Source organism: Toxorhynchites rutilus, chromosome 1, assembly GCF_029784135.1.
Source record: "Toxorhynchites rutilus septentrionalis strain SRP chromosome 1, ASM2978413v1, whole genome shotgun sequence".
Classification (NCBI taxonomy): domain Eukaryota; kingdom Metazoa; phylum Arthropoda; class Insecta; order Diptera; family Culicidae; genus Toxorhynchites; species Toxorhynchites rutilus.
The window spans coordinates 80,487,255-80,511,012 of NC_073744.1; the positions used below are offsets into that span (position 1 = coordinate 80,487,255).

Sequence of the window (23,758 nt, forward strand, 5' to 3'; positions counted from 1 at the left end):
TCCATCATGCATTGGATGTGATTATGAAAGTCACTGTGATTATGAAATTCACTAAAGCAGGCTTGGTTCAAAGAGTTGAATTGGCGCTCTAATTCCCTTACAACTGCCTTTTGTTCATCACCTCTCGATCGACAATACCGCTTTCGTGCCTTCCTGAGTCGATTCCGAAGATTCCCCAAATCACTATTCCACCACGGTTGTTTATAATCATAAAGTCGTCTCTACACCCAAAGTTAATTTTTAGCACATTTTCTGGCATCCCGATTTATTACATTAAATGAGCTGATGAGCTTCCAACTTCATTTTATGATGAGGTGTAATATTATCACGCTCCTTTATAATAGCGCTGGCAGCTATATGGATAGCGTGGTCGTGTAAAGTAACTTCGCATTCCAGCCGGCCTTGGTTCGATCCCCATTGACGTCGTATGGCTTTTTTTTTGCACAATCCCAAATGAAAAGAGAAAAGAACACAGAAAGAGATGTCTGCTCGCATACATACAAACCATTTTTAAGCATCAAAATAGCTCATTATTTGCGCATTTGACTCTCATGACCAGGAAATGGCATCTTTTCTGCCAAAGATGGCATGTTTTCTGCCAACGCTGGTTTGGGTGTAGGTTTTGTGGAGCGTGGTCTCCAGCTTTTGCTATCAAATGAAATTTCTGCGGTTGAACAAAAGTAGATTTTTTCACGTCTACAACGAATATTTCGAAATATTCACTTGAAATAAGTAAAATAACTCAAGTTGTACAATAAAACTTTTTTCAAAGCGATTATTCAGCACGCCGATAAAAAACGAAAGAAACTGTAAATGTCCAACGCGAATGGGACAAAAAATGTAGAATAAAGTAGAACTCAACCTAAAATTGTTGTTCTGCTAGTGATCCTACAAGCTTCATAGAAATAGTTCACATGAAGTAACTGAGATAACGTAGAACTCGCTGTGAGTTGGTAATGCTGACAATCTGGCATTGAAACCGAAATAGATCATAAACCAAAGACGTGTTATTCGCCTGATAGAGAAGGACTATGGAACGGCTAGCAATCAAAAACGGATTAATTTGTGTCCTCAATCCGTCATGCAATCGATTCTGAAATTGTGATCACTCGGCATGATTGAAATTGCTGTGAAATTGAATCGCTGACACGCGAAAATTCAATCCGCCTTCTGTCGTGAAACTGAATGCAACTATCGCACACATATCGTAACTTCGTCCGTCGGCTAGCTGTCATTCCGTTCGAAGTGAGTTATGAGAAATTAAAAGCCCATACTAATCATAGTTTTGACCGAGACACGAAGTCCCTGCCACTAGTCGTGTTGACTTGTCGCATGAAACGTGCGTAATATTTTCGAAGCGCAAAAGAGACGGAGCTTTCCGGAGTGCGTGACGGGCTTTCAATATTAGTTGTTTAAAAACTGCAAGGTGCCGCATGAATAATTTATGCAATCAACGAAAAAGAAAAAAAGTCAGACTGAAGTAAGCAGCCGGTAAAGTAATTCATTCTCATAACTATAATGGCGGATCATTTGTTTGTTGAGTGTCTGTTGGGTTTTCTTGTGGGCTGCGGCTCCATGCCGATTTTGTCCCCCCAATAGCGGCGGTACGAGAAGGTTTCATCGACAACCGGATGCTACCATTCGCAAAGGGGTTGGCGGTGCGTTATTTTTACGCATCGCGCCATACCTTCGCTACCGGTTCACAAATGGTATTCTAACCGCATAGGGACCGGTGAAGAGTTTAACGAAGGGGTACCGTTTTTTATTACTTTCGGCGCAGAATTTCGACCGGTTCACGCAGTCAGCGCATGTTTTGAAAACAGTTAGTCTTGCGAAATAATGCGACACATGCTGCGCGAACTATTGTCAAGCATTGACAGCGATAATCTTTTCACGGCGCCGATCGATTGGCGTACATCATAATTGCCGCTCGCCACAAACGACAACCTCTGTACACAACGGTTGGTATTTATACACAACATCCCATTAACATATTTTTCTTTCTCCTTTGTCTGTCCCCGCCCGCGCACGATTGTGCACCCCACGCAACATTGGTCTTGAGCTAATTGTCAATTATTGTTATGATTTCGCCATGGGAAAATCTCTCTCACTGTGATTGGCCCTTTTTAGTTCCATTCCGGCCAGTGCCCTCGGGGATGTTGCGGTTGACTGGATCCGATTGGAATGATCTATTTGGCATATGCGTGAAAGCACTGAGGGAAAATGTTAAGTATCGACGAAATAATACTTTATGCATCACAATTAGCCATAATACCAGGTGTATGCATAGAAACCAGAAGTTTTTCAATAAACCCATTAACGACCAAGCTGTAAAAATATTTGTGACGAAAGTTTGATTTTTGGCGTTAAAGAAACAATGTTCAAGCATAATTTTTTTAGAATTTTAACTTATCACGGATAGTCTTTTTCTTTCAACTGAAAATTATTGCTGAGAAATGTCAATGCTCAAGAATTATTTCTTTCCGATTATCCCTTTCCCGAAAAATCAAACATTTTGGGGAACCGGCAAAGTAATGATCCGCTGCGAAAAACCAATGACATTGAGGGATGGAAGCAGAGATGTCAACCTTCTTGGCACGTCTCCTGATATCCTGAAAAACGCACAATTTAGCCTGATTCTTCTGAAATGATTCTGATGTTTGTACTTTTTACTCTATCAGAATAAAAACTATCCGCAATACATATCATGGGATCCCTTCCGAAGTATTCCTGGTTGGAAATGCGAATTCCCTAATAGCTCTCCGGTTCGCACTAGTATAATGCTCACATTAACCCTTCAAAAGGCCGTGACAACTATATTGCCACGAACAAAAAAATGTTTTGGCTCCACTTAGAATATTATTTTAATATTTTACTTAGCCAAAGATTATCTGGCAATATTCCAAGTCATTTTTATGTAACCAAACGGTGATTTTGGAACGCCGACAGAAAATTCTGTTTAAATTCGTTGAAAATGCAACAAGTTGATAAGTTTTGTCCGTCGGAAATGCAAAAATAAATGGAAAGTGTTCTAAAGTAAACAAACTAGAATCCGCCGCAGAGGTTATATGTGTTGGTAATGATTCTGTAAAAAAAGTGCGTTATGGCCAACGTTCGATTTTTCGAACACTCAATTTCCGCGCTTGTATTTTTCTTGTAGGGAGCTCAATCGAACAGTATTTAATATTAACACAACGAGTTTCTAGAGCATTTCCGAGAAACAAGATCAATAGAATATATTTATATGGATAGAACGTTTACCCGAATGGTAAACAATCCCGAATGAGATAGAAATATTAAGGGAGTATTCTAGTCTAGAAATTTGAAAAAGATAAAAAAAATTCCTTCATATTTCTGTAGTTTAGGCATTTAAGAATATACCCTAGAAAGGACATATCGAAAATCCTATTATTTACCGAGTTAGAGCCATTTTAGTGATGCGATATCTAACCTGGTACGGCCATAACAATGAACTTCAAACGCGTTTTTCTCAAAATTAGTTTTTTCAAAACGGCGTACACGATATCTCAAGTTGTACTGAACCGATTCGTGTCGAATTTATATGGATACAATCTTCAGGAATTTCTCTATCACATGAACCTCTAAAAATTGATATTTGATAATTTTAATATTTTTAAAAATCGGAAAACGTAAGAAAAAACGTTTTAAACCGCATTTTGTTTTTCAAACGGCCGCCATTTTGTCAAAAAAGATGTTATTGACTTGTCCGAGGTTCATGCGATAGCAGCATCTTCACTGATTCAGAATCTGCTTGATTCTTTTGTTTCAGATAACCAGAAGGCCTGGAATCGTGTATATTCTTTGTTTGATTCTTACAGAACTGTAATAAACGTCCGAAATTCGTATCTCTACACTAGAATACCCCCATAAAAAAATTTTTGTTTATAATCCTAATAATAAATTAAAATAAGTTGAACATCACCCGAAAGAGATGCGTACAAATATGCAATACAAATGAAATACAAATTTCTGCATAACTCGAAATCTAATCAAGCACAATTTGGGATGTGAGGGTTTTTGGGTATGAGAAATGTTTCTATAATGGTATGACACCCCTCTCTCCTCTGGAATGGAGAGGGGGTCCCATTAAAATATTACACATATTTCAACCAAAAATATCCAACCAAACATGACAATTGAAAATTTTCGAAAAACTCTGAAGAAAAAGAGAAAATTCGGAAAATTAAATTCCCATATGTTCTATAATTACATAGTGACAAGTGCTGTTAGTCCATTTGATGTTTGCTAGCGAAATTGATCTTTGTTCGAAAGTTGAAATGGATTTTAATGTGATGCAACGCACTCCTATATCTTCTTCTATTTATACCAAAAAAAAAAGGATCGCCAGATGTGTTGATAAGAGAAGAACTCGAGGAAGGAATTGTCCGATTTAGGGCTGTCTTTATTCTATCATATTCTCTGTATTAAATATTTATTCCATGCAACGGAGTTGTTATTTACAAGTGGTTGAAAAATCATGAACGAGAATTGTGTCTGAAAATAATCTGATATTATAATGATGAGTTTTGATGAAATACTAGGAATTTTCTAGTGAAAAGTAAATTCAACGGAGACGAATAGAAGATCAATCAATGAACAGTTCTGCGATTGGACCCATGAACTTTGAATGGTCCAGGAGATACATTTAAGTGGAAATTAGCATTTTGAGCTCGACAGTTATTTTCTAGACAAAAACGTTGTTCGACAAAGTTGTTACATATGATAGAGCGCTCATTTTTATGTTATCAAAAATAGGGTGACCAAAATTTTCGATGAAATAAAAAATATAACTTTCTAATTTTTATAGATAGAAATAAACAGAGTTCGACAATATTGTAGCCCCAGTTACTTGAGGCATTTATGTAGAACAAAGCTTTTTTGATGATGGGTTTTCATCCAAAAATTTATTATTTCAATTTTAATTTACTCAAACACAAAAAATAACATAGTTTTGAAAATCACATATTATATAGAGTTAAATTTGTTCCTTCAAATTCCGTCAACAAACATTTTTTATGTTTGCCCCAGAAAGAATGACAAACATTTGAAGAAAGCGTATTTTTTGGGAAGAATTATCAAAAACTTAGAGTGAAGTTGAGATATTGACAAATTCTGCATCGAAAAATATTTGTATTAGTAAGCTCTAAAAGTCTTCCGAAGACAGTTTGTATGTAGAATTTAAATTTAAAAGTTAGAGCAAAAAACAGTTTTTTTCATGGTGAACCTAACGTAACTTAGAAAAAAGACACTATATCGGTTATTTCAAGTGATAGAAAAAAAATTGTTCTACAAAGATGTCTCAAATAACTAGGACTACAACATTGTCGAACTATGTTTACCTCTATCTATAAAGATAATGAAGTTATATTTTTTATTTCATCGACAATTTTGGTGACCCTATTTTTGATAACATAAAAATGAGCGCTCTAATATATGTAACAACTTTGTCGAACACAGTTTTTGTCTAGAGAATAACTGTCGAGCTCTATATGCTAATTTCCACTTAAATGCACCTCATGGAACATTGTGCAATGTTGTCAAAAATAGGGTTATCAACATTTAAGATGAATTCAAAAATCTAACTTTCTTATCTTTATATACAGAGATAAACATAGTTCGATAATGTTATAGCTCCTGTTATATTAATCAACCTCGTAGAACAAAGTTTTTCCTATTTTTCTATGTAGTAAATTAAGCGCTTTTTATTCTAAGTTGGATTAAGGTAACCAACGGTTTTTTTTCTCTTACGTTCATGTTTGAAATTCTACATCAAAATTGTATTCGGACGACTTTTAGAACTTATCAAGATCAACATTTTGCGTTGCAAAACTTGTCAATATCTTAATCCTACTCAAAGTTATTGATGGGTTTTCACCCAAAAACTCTAGATTTAAATTTTAGTTTACTCAAATAAAATAACATATATTTAGAAATTTCCGATTAAATTTAAATTATACTCTTTCAAATGACGCTAATAACCCTTTTTATGTTTACGAAAAGAAGAACGACAAAAAAGGAAGCGGGGAGCCGCACAATGGTCCCTGAGAAAATTTAGGCGGCAAAAACTAAGATTAAATTCTGCGTTAAAAATGCTTCAAGAAACATAACGAGCGAAAAAAAATCGTTCAAAACTTCACCAAAACACATGTTAGAAAAACACACGCGAAATAAAGGGTGTGTCACATCAAATTACATCACGGAAAAAACGCTGTAGAAATTTTATTTTTAGGAATTATATCTTCAGCTTTCGCTTATAATCAGATAAGAGTGTATAGATCACGTTGGCCATGCTTCACTGTTAATTTTTCGTAAATTTGGAAAAATGTCGTCGAACGAAAAAGAGCGTCGTGAATTAATCCTGCGATACTTCGAGAACCTAACCATCGACCGGAAGGTGAAGAACGGCAAAAATGGATGCTCCGTCAGTGAAAAAGATCACAAACGCGTAGTAAAGCAGTTTAGACGTGATCCGAGAAGTTCGGTCCGGGATGTCGCCAATAAGCTGAATTTGTCAAGTTCATTCGTCCAGCGGACCAAGCAGCGGGAGGGCCTGCGTACATACAAGGTTCAGAAGGCTCCTAACCGCGAAGAAAGGCAAAACATGGTGGGGGAGACGCGAGCCCAGAAGCTGTACACCGAAATGCTGACAAAGCCGCATTGCCTGGTAATGGACGACGAAATCTACGTCAAAGCGGACTTTCGTCAGCTGCCGGGCCTGTTGTTCTTCTCCGCAGAGGACAAATTCCGCGTTCCGGAGGAGATTCGCAAGCAGAAACTATCCAAGTTTGCCAAAAAGTACATGGTGTGGCAAGCGATCTGCTCTTGCGGAAAGCGGAGCGCCCCCTTCGTGATGACCGGCACGGTAAACGGGCAGGTTTACCTTAAGGAGTGCCTACAGAAGCGCTTACTACCACTATTGAAGCAGCACGAGGGCCCGACCATCTTCTGGCCGGATCTCGCTTCGTGCCACTATTCAAAGGACGTGTTGGAGTGGTACGAAGCCAACGGGGTCACCTTCGTGCCAAAGGAAATGAACCCGCCCAACGCGCCGGAGCTTCGCCCAATAGAGAAATATTGGGCGATTATGAAGCAGGCCCTCCGGAGGAACCCAAAAGTTGTCAAATCGGAGGCGGACTTCAAGAGAAAATCGATTTCTGTTCGAAAAAAACTACAACCTGACGTTGTACAGAACTTTATGGACGGGGTAAAGAGGAAGGTGCGAGCATACGGGCTTGGGCTCGAAGTATGAATAAAAAGAAAATGCCAAAAGATGTTTAATAGTTTTTATTTTACTGTCTAAAATTTTCAAAAGGATCGGTCTACTGGGCGAATTTCTACAGCGTTTTTTCCGTGATGCAATTTGATGTGACACACCCTTTAGTGGCACCGGCGAGCATGCGAAACTGGTATCTTATCGCGTTGCCAGATCAATGATGCGCGCGCGGAATGGGGTGAAACACGTGATCCTAGATGCATTGAACATCCTAGAATAAGGGACCGTAGGATTTTTGTGTTTTTATGCAACTTCATTTTTTGAGCCGCCGAGGTGACGCAGCCTGAGTCGGGCGCTGACCCGCGGTCGAAGACGGCGGCCTCTCGCAAGCAAACCTGTGTTCCTTCGATTTCCCGGTTAGTTTTCAACATAGCAGACAATCATTTAGTTATGTTCGATCGAGGGTTAGCAAACGTCGGACGGCATTCGTTTGTCCGGTAAATTCTTGCATTAAAATATGAATGATCTATTTCAAAACAAAACTTAACCGGACAAACGAAATGCAACAAGTCCACTACCGTCGCTTATGTTCTCCCGATTAGGTCCACATCATTGGCGAAGCAGATAAACTAGACTTGTTGAAAATCATGCCCCGCATGTTGAAGCCCGCCTCCCGCATAACACCTTCCAGCGTCACGTTGAAGAGCAGAGAGGAGAGTCCATCGCCTTGTCGAAATCCCAACAAATCGCCCGAACGATTCCAACAAATCGCCTGAGATTCTGCACCCTGCACCGCACACAGTTCATCGTTGCCTGAATCAGTCTTGTCAGCTTTCGGGAAAGCCATGTTCGTCCATGATTTTCCATAGCTGTCGTCAGTCGTTTGTATCAAATGTGCAATGTATTCCGCAATACATTGACCTCAGAATAAATTTTATTACGAAGAAAAAATCATAATATAAAATGCGTAAGTACCTTTTTTTCTTACCAATTCTCTTCACATTTACAAGGCATCTATGCTTTATATTTTTGTGTTATAATTACCTCCTTAATTTTCGAAATATTTCATAGCCCTTCTCCATTCGGATAAATATTGTATTCGGGTATATATTACATTCGGGTGAATGTGACACAACCCAAAAAACAATGATGTCAAAATATATTGAAATTTTTCGAAATAGTATTTTTTTTCATTCAGAAGAGAAGGCAAGGTTTTTGATGTGAAAAAATAATGCTGTGTAAAACGTTAACCATCCTTTATGCAAGCTACAAAATAATTTGCGAAAAGATTAAAAAACTTAAAAGTGAGAACAGTTCAACAGACTGACACAGTCAGTCTATACTTGTCTTGTTCCACGGCGTCATTGATTAGTCATCAAACCCGCATGCCACCACCAACCTACCGGACGAATCGTTTTTCGTTCTCTGTGTAACCTAATGAAAATTCTCGCTCGGTCAGAACATAAAGAAATCGGATACATATTCACACACATCAGAGGTGATAATGAGTCTTCTTTATGATATCATCGCACCGCGATGAGCAGGGAAAGAGACTGGGCTCAATCGTTGAATAATGCATTTTAGTAGTTTTGTTTCTCTTCAAACAAATAAAACATGTCCTTCTTAATGATGTATCAGAATTAACATTCTTCGCGAAGTAAAAATAAACTGCACTGGTGGAGTTTTTCTTTTCCAGAACCTGTCAATCACGATTCGTGCACGATGCGAAAGGGCACACTTTTGTTGGCGTGGATTACCAATTGTAGCATTGTTGCAACTGATGCTATTAGTCGCACTGTATCAACAAGCAAATCACGATCAACGCCTCAGATTTGCCGTGTGTTGATGCAGTTTTTCCCCCCGTATTGCATCACCGCCGCCAGAGTGTGTACTAAACTAAATTACTTCGTTTGGAACGCTGAATGTTTTGTTGTGTTGTGTCTGATATACGTTACCATATTGTGGCCTTACATAATGCAATCCCACAGTTGCTCGGTACTGAAGATCCACGCCTAATGACTGACGGCTGCCATTATGACAGTTTGCATGATGCGAAGGGAAAAGCGGCGCATCCCGCTTAAGGTTATTTTTCGATGATCTCACCCGAGTCGATAGCATAAATATGGCATCGCTTAGAGGACCATAATAGACGCTGGTTTCTGTTCACTCGAAATAGATGTGAGCGATTAATTGCGTCTCGATGGTTTATTTTGTATTATTTTGACTCTTTTCCCCGGAGCAAACAACAAGCAGACTAGAAAAATTCCCATTAAAACCAGATGCTCGACGATGTTCGACGGTCTTGCACAGTGCTGGAGAAGAAATCGCTGAGATAACCACCAGAACGGAAAACCATATTTGGGGAACAAAAACGCTTCAGATTTAAGACAGATGGTACAAAAACAAATTGAAACAAATGCCTCGACTTATCCACCGATCACCGAACCAACGACAACTGGCTGACCCATATTTTGTCACTTTGGAAATCGCAGGGTCAAAAGTGCCCGTTCGCACCGCAAGCACTTCCTTTTGACGCACGTTTGTGTATTTATATTATTTATACGCGAATGCGCGGGGAGAACGAAAATGTTCCAGCCAACGTCTCGGCGACACGAGGATAATTTATGCGCATTTTATAAATAAATTCCAGTTTCGTAACACGGCGCGCCATCCATCCCTATGGCTCGCCGGACTCCGAGGGGAGCTGCAGAAGTGGACCAGAAAATAGGACCGGGGACGAGGACTCTCGATTCGGTTGGACAGAAGCTGTGCGCTGACAGATGTGGAAATGGCGAAGTTGATCTGCTTCGAAGTGTGAGTGTTGTTTTTTTTTGCAACTTGATTGCAGACACTGTCGAAAAGAACCGATACGACTTGTGCATAATTGATAAAGCAAACGAAGGGTTGTTTTGTTGTGAAGTTGTTCAACTGTTTTGTTTCAGAAAAAGAATCTCAATCAAATATCATCAGTACCCTTCCATATGCGGTTTATACCACGCGTGCCCTTCCTAGTGTGATGTTTTTTTTTTGTTCTGATTGTTCTGAATACTCAGTTTACCGAACTAACGCAAGTCTTGTTCCCGAAAAGGACATTGGTTTGAATATACTTGTGAAATACAAATTCTACTTGTGTACTACACTTTTGTTCGGAATATGACTAAGTCATATTACGTTTTTTCAGTCACTTTCAAGGAGAATAAAATGGACATTATATCAAAAATGTCTCCGTGATTTCCTTTTTTGTTCATTTAAACTTAATTAACGACCCTTAAAAAAATGAAAAGACATTTTGTAACAGTGGTTTGCAATGGTGAATTGACTGAGAAAAATCTTCGTTTAATTCGAAGAAATATCACAAAAAATGTATATCTCATTGAAATACATTCGAGAAAAGAATTAGAAGAACAGAGTGCAATGTCGTAGAAGTGGTTTTTGACGTGCTGTAACTTCATAAATTTTCAACGCTTAAAGATGGGATGTGTATTATTAAAAGCTCCAACTTTCAAATATTAAAATATTTTACGTACACATTATTATCTTGGTGTGTAGATGTAGTGGACAACAATATCGAGAAGAAATATAAAATCGATTTCTTTCTGCTTTTTCAGAGAGTTTATGGAATAAAACCATTTTCTGCTAACCAACTATTGAGTAGCATATCCAATTAACCTTATCAACCAGTTTCAATTTGGATTCTTGAACGTTCCTGTAGGACCTTTCCATACAAATATATTTCCGTTTGAATAAACAATTACAAACGCATAAAAACGAAAGTTACGAATCATTTATTTCAAGAGTACGCAAAGCATTTTGTACTTCTGGCACAATTTACGATACACTACCCCTCTAATTTACTCAAAACTTTGATCGATCGGCTAAAAGAAGTGTAGGGGGTTGTATCGAAGACACGACCGCTGAGGACGTAGGACTATTTATTCATTTTAAAGGGTGTGTCAAATCAAATTGCATCACGGAAAAAACGCTGTAGAAATTTAATGTTTAAGAATTATATCTTCAGCTTTCGTCTATAATCAGATAAGAGTGTATAGATCACGTTGGCCATGCTTCACTGTCAATTTTTCGTAAATTTGGAAAAATATCGTCGAACGAAAAAGAGCGTCGTGAATTAATCCTGTGCACTCATTTCGAGAATCCGGAGTTGTCACATCGGGACATCGGTAAGATGCTGGGAATCGTCCAATCCACGGTCAGCAGAGTACTAAAACGATACTTCGAGAACCTAACCATCGACCGAAAGGTGAAGAACGGCAAAAATGGATGCTCCGTCAGTGAAAAAGATCACAAGCGCGCAGTTAAGCAGTTTAGAAGTGATCCGAGAAGTTCGGTCCGGGATGTCGCCAATAAGCTGAATTTGTCAAGTTCATTCGTCCAGCGGACCAAGCAGCGGGAGGGCCTGCGTACATACAAGGTTCAGAAGGCTCCTAACAGCGACGAAAGGCAAAACATGGTGGGGAAGACGCGAGCCCGGAAGCTGTATACCGAAATGCTGACGAAGCCGCATTGCCTGGTAATGGACGACGAAACCTACGTCAAAGCGGACTTTCGTCAGCTGCCGGGCCTGTTGTTCTTCTCCGCAGAGGACAAATTCAGCGTTCCGGAGGAGATTCGCAAGCAGAAACTATCCAAGTTTGCCAAAAAGCACATGGTGTGGCAAGCGATCTGCTCTTGCGGAAAGCGGAGCGCCCCCTTTGTGATGACCGGCACGGTAAACGGGCAGGTTTACCTTAACGAGTGCCTACAGAAGCGCTTACTACCACTATTGAAACAGCACGAGGGCCCGACCATCTTCTGGCCGGATCTCGCTTCGTGCCACTATTCAAAGGACGTGTTGGAGTGGTACGAAGCCAACGGGGTCACCTTCGTGCCAAAGGAAATGAACCCGTCCAACGCGCCGGAGCTTCGCCCAATAGAGAAATATTGGGCGATTATGAAGCAGACCCTCCGGAAGAACCCAAAAGTTGTCAAATCGGAGGTGGACTTCAAGAGAAAATGGATTTCTGTTCAAAAAAAACTACAACCTGACGTTGTACAGAACCTTATGGACGGGGTAAAGAGGAAGGTGCGAGCATACGGGCTTGGGCTCGAAGTATGAATAAAAAAAAAATGCCAAAAGTTGTTTAATAGTTTTTATTTTACTGTCTAAAATTTTCAAAAGGATCGGTCTACTGGGCGAATTTCTACAGCGTTTTTTCCGTGATGCAATTTGATGTGACACACCCTTTATTTAATTTGCTTGTTTATCATTTCGAATGTTATTCATAAATGCAACGAAATGTTATATATCATTCTTTGATAGATTAGTTACGATGTAAACTATTAACTCTTGGCTTTGTAAAAACAGTTCTAGAAGCAGCTATTCACTCTTGCCTTTGCGAGAACAATACACGAACTGGTCGTACGTAGCAATTCATTCCTTTACGTCAATGCACGAATTGCACAAAGTATTCATTGCACTTCGCATTAGACACAAACCCACACTCGGTCATATGCGATTGAGCATTTGTCCAACCATCACCGACCATTATTCCACATTCCTTAACGACCTCAATATATCTTTGGCAACCCATAAAAACAACAAAAACCTATAGCCACCTTCCGTGCATCGCGGAAGAAAGACAATTCATTCCTACTCGATGCTCGCCGACAACTATGCAGCTTCGATGACTACCAAACGGGAAGTGAAAATTTTCCTCAGAGGATGTGCAATATTTATACGCAAGTGACAGCGTACTTACTGTGCAAGGGTGGAGTCTACGTCGCAAATATTCGCTTTTAGTTTATCCCCTTCCTTGATTCTATTCTCGCGGCTGCATTAGTTGCACATTATTGTCAGCACGGTTAGGGAAGCACACAAATGAACAGAACAAAAGTATGGGAAAATGGGAATGCTTCCAATTCTCATCAAATTAAACCATTTCCAGACTATGGGATTGTATGGGATTGTAATGTATAATAAAATTTATGACTTTGCTCCTTAAATCAATTCGTACTAGTATAATTTCTGAACATTTCCACTGATTTATTGCGCTGCTTTGCCGTTTCATGTGAAAGATCAGTTCTTTTCCTGTTTTGAGTAACGTAAATTTGCTGTCTACTCACTTTGATCACATTATTATTTTTTATACATGCAAACTGAATGATATCCAATGAAATGTACGTGATAGTTGCAAAATAGAATAAACTTTCGTTTTATGAACTTGTTACTTTAATTCCTAGCGAAAACATGCTGAAATGGTTCCATCGACTAACATGGTTATATTTCTCCGCATGGTGGCCCATTTTATCCTGGAACGGGAATGGAACTAATTTTTAAAAGTGTAAATTTTCAACATACATCTTCTTTAAATCATACATACAATTTACATCGATCAATAATTAAAACCTTATGACCGTGAGGTTTTAATAGGTAGCATAATTTATCAATGTTCCTACATGATTTAGGACGTTTCGTTCTTAGGAGGACCATATTGCCCCATCTACCTTATTTATTTTTTCGAAAATGAAAATTGGCTTGGATTGGTGCTTATAGATTTATAAATGTAAACGCAATGATGGACACAAAAAGATGAAAAGAGTAAGATGTAGCTCAAAATCTTCGAAGATGAAAAATGAAAATCGACTCTTCTGCCAGTAGCTTCGCTGCAACTAGGACTACTTCTGCCTTCGCCGTCAACATGATTTGAATTGACTAGAAAATGAATTGACGAGCGTTGAAAGCGAGGATGACTGATGAACTTTTCTAGCAAACGGTTATTCTAATTAACGTGACTAATGAATACAAATGTGTCTCCTCATTCAACCTGACCTCAATCCACACTTCTACTCCCCCTGATATGAATCTTGTTACCCGCATACTTCTTCTTCTTGAATGACTTTAACGTTCGTTGTGGAACTTTTGCCGTCTCAACATATGTATTAACTAGCGTCATTTATTAATACTTAGTTGAGATTTCTCAAGCCAAATAACACACCTTAAATGTATTCCGATGGGCAAGCTCTAGAATACGTGTGACAGTGCAAATTCGAAGAAATTTCTTTAACGAAAAATACCCCGGCCAGAACGGGTAAGGTTTTCGTTTTTTGTTTTCCTTGGGCTTTTCCCGGCTCAAGCTTTTCCAATGTCCCAATTTTTTTACATCGTTGCCCATGGTCTTTCACCGGCTCATTTTTTTCATTGTTGGCCATGGTCTTTCACTTCCCACAATGAAATCATAACAAATGTATGTTCCTTACCTCGAACATCTCCGGTTTCCTCTCCCGCAATATTATCAATAATAAATACTTAAATAAACAAAACACAATTACTGATATCTGGCAGGATCGTCAATGGGATATTCTGCAATCTGCAGTTCAATTCACTGACAAACCATTTACCAAAACAGATCCTCTTTGACGTCCCCTATCCTATTCCCTCGCTTACACACTCCATATAATATACGCGGAATTCGGTAAATACTCTAATCAGGATGCCACAGAAACGAAAACATGATTTCTGAGGCATAAAAATAGTTACACCATTAATGAACGGTTTATTGTCTACCCACCGTGAGCTGAAACCAACGGACTTAGACAATTATTAGGTATGCTATAAAGGTCCTCGCATTAGTATTAGTAAATAGTATGCAAAATGCAGTTTGAGAGGAATCAATTTTGTGAAAAAAACATGCAAAATTCACAAATTTGTCGGTGTTTCTGAACAAAACACTGCAGGCATATTATATGTTTGAGTAATTTTCGTGTACGATACAAAAAAAAATTAAGCTCACCTGTAGTATATGTCAAACCACGTTGAACTCAAACATCGATACATGCATACGTGATACATGAGAAAGAGAAACGAATTCATTTTGGGGGGAGTCACTGCAATATGTATTGAAATCCATTTGACGGGGAAGAATTAAATGGGATAGTCGAGTCGTAGAATGAGATAGCCACTTAAAGCCCGAATGGCAGTTGAGTCATTCGGGTTTTGCGTATAGTCGAGTGAATAAATCTTCACAATACGACGCAAAGTATAGCTATGCAGATAAACCTGTTCAAATAGATAATCACATCTATCGCATAATTAACGTTTAACCTGATTTAATTTCCCCTTCCAACTTCATCAGCTCATACATCATTATCTGCCCAGTTCGCGGTACCATTCGACGGATCATTCTGCTTCTTGTCTCATTTAATCCAAAACCTCCGGAACTATGCGCCGACCCGCTCGTTCTCGCGCAACGCTTGATTGAAACAATACGACCCGAATCGAATTGATCCCACAGCAGCTCTCGACTTGTTGAGGCTTGATTTCCGTTCCGAGATAGACTCAAGCATTTTATTTTTCCCACAGAATCCACTGCGTGGGACTTCGCATTTCGGTCAAGTAGTAGCTGGAGACGGGAGAACGAGAAACTTTAAAATGTCATCACCTACCGAAAGAGCAGGAAGGAACGTGAAACCGGTGGCGAAAAAAATCCCGATCGTATAGATAATGGGTTCTAATTATGAGATTTGAAACGCTAGCGCGTGACAAACGCGGAATGAGCGAAATGTCGGAATCCTTGAAATTGTGTATTTTTTCTTGTATTGTCTCTCTTCTACCATACACCGCCCCTCCCCCTCCCACTATGATCAAATTTGAATATTAATGCGATTTCGCTTTGATCGCATTGTTTCGCTTCTCGCGCTCAGCGCTCGACTTCTTACCCGGCGGCTTAAGAGTCGATCCGCTGTAAGAAGAGGTAATAGAAACGCGTTAAAGAACCACAAAGCGAAATTTACAAACGATTCGTCACGATTATCAAATGTTGCGGCGTTCGTGCGTATGAGATTTGATCCTTCTCCTCCGTTCGGTACTTACGCGCCCTCAACCTGGTTCGGATTGTGTTTCGTTTTTGTTTGTTTGACCGACACGAATGGATGGATTGGTATCCGTTTTCGGTTGCTACTCTGTATCTTTTTTCCTTTATTTTCTGTTTATGGAGGGTACACTTCAAACATAAAGGGGGAAATAGATCAGAGCATGAACAAGAGACGACGGTTGGGGGAAATAACATGTGTCATCTTGTGATTTATGAGTTGTTTTCTGAACCGTTTTACAAGTGTTCATTCAATTAATGTATTCAAAACAAGACAAAGGGGGAAGAAAAAAGAAACTTACCTTTCGAAAATAAAAGTCACTTCACGTTTAGTGCGTCCTTGACGTTCAATTGCGGCTGTGTTGGTTTTTTGGAACCATGGAAAACAGAGAACAAGAAATGAATAAAAACACACACAAACACGCAACACTTGGGTGAGGCATTTCGATGGCACTCTGTCGGCTTTCATGTTGTTCCACAGAAATTTTGCGATGTTTTTATTTTAACACTCCAGATATTCATGCTTCTCGTTCTTGAACGAATAATTTTCTAAATGTCGACTGGTTGAGGCACAGAATCAGTTATGTTGAGCAACGCACGTTGTACACAGAGATATTCGAGGTCTTCGATAAAATCCTTTTTGTGATATTTCAAGAACTCCAGCATCACTAGACTGGCTTATCAATTTTTGTATATAATTCTTTATGGAAATCAAACATCAACAGTGCTGGATGAATAAAGAAACGCTAATGTGCGCCATTTGCAGAGCTCTCCAAGCAATAGATACTAAATTGTGGAAATACAATTCCGAAAACAGCACATTGAAATTAGATGGGAAGAACAACAGCGATAGAAAAAAAACCCACAGTTCAATAGTTTGTGATCGAGAATAAATTAAATTTCATCAAATGAACATTCTAATCAACAAGCGAAATCATGTCGTAACAATTTTAGTTAAATTTGTTTCGGTTAAAAACTCACAACTCAAACTCACCCGAATCATCAGTTCAACTCCAATTAATATCTCTTTTCGACCAAAAACCCATTTCATATTACAGACAAAATACGTTATGATTCCACAGTCGTATATTATACACATAATAAATCCACTGACAAGAAATATCATGTTACCAAAATGGAAATCTGAATGAATTGACACTGTACGGCATATCTCGCAATCATCGTGAAACTCCTCGAGAGACTCGAAGTTCTGGATGTTATTCATATTAGGTTGGGGAAAAATAATCCATTATTTTCTCGGTAGCTGGCTTTAGTGATCAATATCTCGCGTAATCGTACAATTCATACAATCATACAATTTCAAGTTTGGACTCGTTGTGAAGGTTGCATTTCACGCTAAAAAAAAAACACGCTGTTTTTCGTTTGTTCCATTCAGTTGTGAGTTACAGAGTGTCAACAATGGAAGTCAAAAAAGAGAAAATTCGGTACATTTTAGACCAGACCGCTGAAATTGTGAATGGCGTTTATGGTGCTGATACTGTAACAGTAAAATACGTGCAGTTTGTTTCATTTTGATTTTTTTACTTAAAAAAAATGTTGTTCAATTTTTTTAGCGCAATTCACTAAATTCAGATATCTACTTTCAACAAATGGACCGTTCGAAGCTAGCGATTGACTAGAAACGTCTAGAATTGGACAACAGAAGAGGTATTGTATTCTATCAGCACAACGCAAGACCACACAATTTCGGGAGCATGATTGAGATGTTTTAATGAATCCATCAAATAGTCCAGACCTGGCACCAATCTTTTACCACTTTTTTCTCGAATACAAAGCTTCCTGAGTGATAAAAAATTGGGATCAAGAGAAGATTGTGAAAATCTATTGCTAGAGTTTATTACCAATAAAGCAGAAGACTTCTATTAGAGAGGCATTATCAAGTTACCTTTAGAATGGCCACAATTTTTACAACAAAACGGACCATAACAACATACTACTAAAAAGGAGACTAAGCAATAATATTGATTGAAGTAGATGATGTAACATTTTCCATTCACAAAGAGAACAACATTTACGGTCTCTTTTGGAAAAAGATTTAGGGTGTAGGTGTATGCAAATTAAATGTGTTTTCAAACGGAAATCCGATGCATAATTTTCAGGTGTTCAAATTTAAATAGTGAAAATTTGAGATTTCATTCCAATAATCCGCATTCCCGAAATTATTGCCCGGCCCATAAACTTTTCTTTTTTCTTCATGGAGAGTATGGAGGATGGGGTCCCATTGTAGTGCTTCCAGGTAAGTTTTAAAAAGCTTCCACACAATATTCTAGAGCCGAAATTTGAAAAAAAAAATTATAAGGGGTAATATCTAGGACACGACCGCATATTTTCGACGTAGAATTACGCAATTACATTATGCAATTTACTTGTTTACCACTTCGAATATTATTTTAGAATACATCGAAATTTTTGTAATAGATTATGTTCTTCGTTACAAATAAATTTGATGAACGTCCTTTTACGTTTTTAAGTGACTGTTTTGACTCAAAACTCACCATGCACCATGCTCATCATGACACGCTAAGGCGATTTTGCTGCACGACAACGCTCGGCCACATGATGCTCATGTTGTAAAGGGGGTATTCTAAAGGGTGTGTCACATCAAATTGCATCACGGAAAAAACGCTGTAGAAATTTAATTTTTAGGAATTATATCTTCAGCTTTCGCTTATAATCAGATAAGAGTGTATAGATCACGTTGGTCAATTTTTCGTAAATTTGGAAAAATGTCGTCGAACGAAAAAGAGCGTCGTGAATTAATTCTGCGCACTAATTCCGAGAATCTGGGAATCGTCCAATCCATGGTCAGCAGAGTACTAAAACGATACTTCGAGAACCTAACCATCGACCGGAAGGTGAAGAACGGCAAAAATGGATGCTCCGTCAGTGAAAAAGATCACAAGCGCGTAGTTAAGCAGTTTAGACGTGATCCGAGAAGTTCGGTCCGGGATGTCGCCAATAAGCTGAATTTGTCAAGTTCATTCGTCCAGCGGACCAAGCAGCGGGAGGGCCTGCGTACATACAAGGTTCAGAAGGCTCCTAACCGCGACGAAAGGCAAAACATGGTGGGGAAGACGCGAGCCCGGAAGCTGTACACCGAAATGCTGACGAAGCCGCATTGCCTGGTAATGGACGACGAAACCTACGTCAAAGCGGACTTTCGTCAGCTGCCGGGCCTGTTGTTCTTCTCCGCAGAGGACAAATTCAGCGTTCCGGAGGAGATTTGCAAGCAGAAACTATCCAAGTTTGCCAAAAAGTACATGGTGTGGCAAGTGATCTGCTCTTGCGGAAAGCGGAGCGCCCCCTTCGTGATGACCGGCACGGTAAACGAGCAGGTTTACCTTAAGGAGTGCCTACAGAAGCGCTTACTACCACTATTGAAGCAGCACGAGGGCCCGATCATCTTCTGGCCGGATCTCGCTTCGTGCCACTTTTCAAAGGACGTGCTGGAGTGGTACGAAGCCAACGGGGTCACCTTCGTGCCAAATGAAATGAACCCGCCCAACGCGCCGGAGCTTCGCCCAATAGAGATATATTGGGCGATTATGAAGCAGGCCCTCCGGAAGAACCCAAAAGTTGTCAAATCGGAGGGGACTTCTAGAGAAAATGGATTTCTGTAAAAAAAACTACAACCTGACGTTGTACAGAACCTTATGGACGGGGTAAAGAGGAAGGTGCGAGCATACGGGCTTGGGCTCGAAGTATGAATAAAATGAAAATGCCAAAAGTTGTTTAATAGTTTTTATTTTACTGTCTAACATTTTCAAAAGGATCGGTCTACTGGGCGAATTTCTACAGCGTTTTTTCCGTGATGCAATTTGAGGTGACACACCCTTTAGCGTGAAGGCACGAACTTTGGACGCTTTTTGGAGCTAAACTAATTTTCACCATCAATTATTTCTTTATTTGTTTTTTTATCTTTAAACAATACAAAAAGAACTAAACAGAAAAAATCTAAATTAGAATAGTTGCAAGTTGGTAAATTGAGGTAGTTAAAAAAATTGTGTCATGGCGTACACAGTATCAGCCCTTCTTGTTATCTGAAATAAAAAAAAATTGAGACGAAACATAGCAACTAACATGCGTTTACCAACAATTGCAGGCAATGTTAGTAGTAGGTCTACTGTAAGTAACGTAAACTGCATTCCAATCCACACCTCCCACACTCTCTGTCGCTCCTTTTTTTTTTTTATTAATCCGTTTATTTTTACAGGCTCAGTTACATAAGTTTAATGGAGCCAAACTCTTAACTATATTTCAACTAGCATATATCAACATGTTGTTTCCTTAATTCTATGGTTAATGAAATAGGAAACCGATTACTCGCGGTCGACTCGAGTTTAGAAGGGTGACACATTTTCATTAGGAAAAGGATGGGATGTAAGGAGATGTGTGTTTACACTCGCACTCACATTCACATTCACATTCTCATTCACACTGACACTTCACACTCAATTCTTAAAACTATCCTTACATCTAATATGTATTTACAATTTAACTTATTCTAATGTTAGTAGGAAGGGAACCGATAGCTCGCGAAGGACGAAAAGGAGGGGAAAAGGATGTATAAACAATCACACTCGAAGATCGATAGCTTTAAGGAAAACATATATTTGGGACATGTAATCAAGGTCTAACCGAGCCAACACATCTCTCACCGGCACATTGGACTGCTTTCCTCCAGCCCGAAGGGAGTTTTCTAAATTCGATCTGGCGACAAGATACAACTCGCACGACCAAAAAACGTGTTCGATATCGTGGTAACCATGGCCACAACCGCAGAGATTGCTGTCGGCAAGATTAAAACGAAAAAGCAGCGCGTCTAACGAACAGTGATTGGACATGAGTCGGGAGAAGGTGCGAATAAAGTCCCGACTCAATTCCAGACTTTTGAACCACGGATTGAGGCTAACCTCAGGGATAATTGAGTGGAGCCACCGGCCCAATTCATCTTCGTTCCATTTGCGTTGCCAGTTAACGATGGTATTTTTACGAACTAAAGAATAAAATTCATTGAAGGCGATTTGACGCTGATAAATTTCGCCTTCAATTGCACCTACCTTTGCTAATGAGTCAGCCCTCTCATTACCCGGAATTGAGCAATGTGAAGGGACCCAGACAAAGGTAATGACATAACAGCGTCTGGATAAAGCACTCAAAATTTCTCGTATTCTCTCAAGGAAGTACGGCGAGTGCTTTTCCGGCCTCACTGAACGGATAGCTTCGACAGAGCTAAGACTATCCGTTACAATGTGATAGTGTTCAACAGGTCGTGAGGCGACGCTGTCCAGCGCCCAGTGTATTGCTGCCAATTCAGCAATATACACTGAGCAAGGATACTGAAGACTGTGTGAGGTGCTAAAAAATTTGTTGAACACTCCAAATCCTGTGGACTCATTCATAGAGGACCCATCAGTAAAGTACATATTATCACAATTGACACGCCCATACTTTGCTTCGAAAATCGTAGGAACGATCCCCGATCGATGATAATCTGGAATTCCATGGATATCCTGCATCATGGACAGATCAAAATGCACAGAGGAATTGATGTAGTCAGGAAAACAAACACGGTTGGGAATATACGAAGAAGGATCAACCTGCATGGAGACGAATTCATGATATGAGCTCATGAATCCAGAATGAAAATTTAGCTCGATCAGCTGCTCAAAATTTCCGATCACCAATGGGTTCATAACCTTACACCGAATGAAGAACCGAAGAGATAATAAATTGAAGCGATCTTTTAGTGGGAGTACGCCTGCCAAAACCTCGAGACTCATGGTATGCGTTGAGGGCATACATCCCAACGCAATACGGAGACAAAGATACTGAATTCGCTCGAGTTTAATGAGGTGTGTTTTGGCAGCTGATTGAAAACAGAAACTGCCATACTCCATCACTGAGAGAATAGTTGTTCGATACAACATTAGAAGATCTTCGGGATGGGCTCCCCACCAGGTGCCGGTAATTGTACGGAGAAAGTTTATTCTTTGTTGGCATTTTTTACTCAGATACCTAATATGGGCCCCCCAAGTACATTTGGAGTCGAACCAGACCCCAAGATACTTGAATGACATAGCATGATTGATCGGTTTACCCAAAAGTTGAAGCTTTGGTTTTGCTGGTCTATGCTTCCTAGAAAAAACCACCATCTCTGTTTTCTCCGTGGAGAATTCGATCCCTAGCCCAATGGCCCAGGTTGAAAAATTGTTCAAAGTATCTTGTAAGGGTCCTTGCAGTTCGGATTCGTTTGATCCTACGACAGACACCACTCCATCATCTGCAAGTTGTCTTAGGTTGCAATTTTGTGTAAGGCAATTGTCGATGTCGCTTACATAGAAGTTGTACAAAAGGGGGCTTAAACATGAGCCCTGGGGGAGTCCCATGTAGGAGACCCGACTTACTGTCGAATCCCCGTGAGAAAAATTCAAATGTTTCTCACAAAGCAAGTTATATAACATATTATTCAATAGAGGCGGCAGACCCCGAGAGTGTAATTTGTCTGACAGGACCTCTATTGAAACAGAATCAAAGGCCCCCTTTATGTCCAAGAATACTGAAGCCATTTGTTTTTTTTCGGCGTAAGCCAATTGAATTTCTGAAGAAAGCAACGCAAGACAATCATTCGTCCCCTTGCCCCTGCGGAACCCGTATTGTGTATCTGAGAGTAAGCCATTTGTTTCAACCCATCGATCAAGGCGAAACAAGATCATTTTCTCCAACAATTTCCGTATACAAGACAGCATTGCTATTGGGCGGTACGAATTGAAGTCGGACGCGGGTTTTCCGGGTTTTTGAATAGCTATAACTCGTACTTGTCTCCAATCATCTGGAACAATATTATGCTCCAGAAACCGATTGAATAAGTTCAACAAGCGATGTTTCGCCACATCAGGGAGATTTTTCAGCAAGTTGAACTTAATTCTATCCGATCCCGGAGCAGAATTGTTACATGAAAGGAGAGCAAGAGAGAATTCTACCATCGAAAACTCGGAATCAAGATCGCACCTATCTTGTGGTATATCTCGAACAAATTTTTGCACAGGAGCTGAATCAGGACAAACCTTTCGTGCAAAATTAAAGATCCATCGATGTGAATATTCCTCGCTTTCATTGGATGAAGAGCGATTTCTCATGTTTCGAGCCACTTTCCATAATTTTTTCATTGACGTTTCTCGTGACAAACCTCCCACGAAATTTCGCCAATAAGCACGTTTTTTCCCTTTGATCAAATTTTAGAACTGATTCTCAAGGGCTAAATACGTTTGAAAATTTTCAGGAGTACCACGTTTCCGAAAAGCTTTAAATGCATTCGATTTTTCTACATAAAGCTTGGAACATTGGCTATCCCACCATAGATTGGGAGGCCTTCGGAAAATGATGGAACCTGGATTGGGTTTCGTTTGAGCGCGAACTGCACTGTCATAGATCAAACGAGAAAGGAAGTTATACTCCTCCAATGGAGGTAAACCATCTCTGGAATTGATGGCTAGAGTAATCGCGTCCGCATATTTTTTCCAGTCAATGTGTCTTGTGAGGTCATATGCCATGTTTATAGATTCAGAAGAATTCGACCCAATGGTGATGGAAATTTTGATTGGCAAGTGATCACTACCGTTGGGGTCCTGGATTACAT

General features: G+C 39.6%; 1 protein-coding gene across 7 annotated transcripts in view; it reads right to left on the reverse strand.

The window, feature by feature from the left end:
- LOC129763045 (tensin-2) overlaps positions 1–23,758 on the reverse strand; it is a 518,244-nt gene that overhangs the window by 483,132 nt on the left and 11,354 nt on the right. For 6 of the 7 annotated variants that reach the window (XM_055761768.1, XM_055761774.1, XM_055761782.1 and 3 more), the window contains exon 2: positions 16,401–16,455. The exons of the other annotated variant lie outside the window; for it this stretch is intronic. The gene's annotated coding sequence lies outside the window, so the exon portion shown is untranslated. The remainder of the gene's footprint in view (positions 1–16,400; positions 16,456–23,758) is intronic. 7 annotated transcript variants of the gene reach the window in all.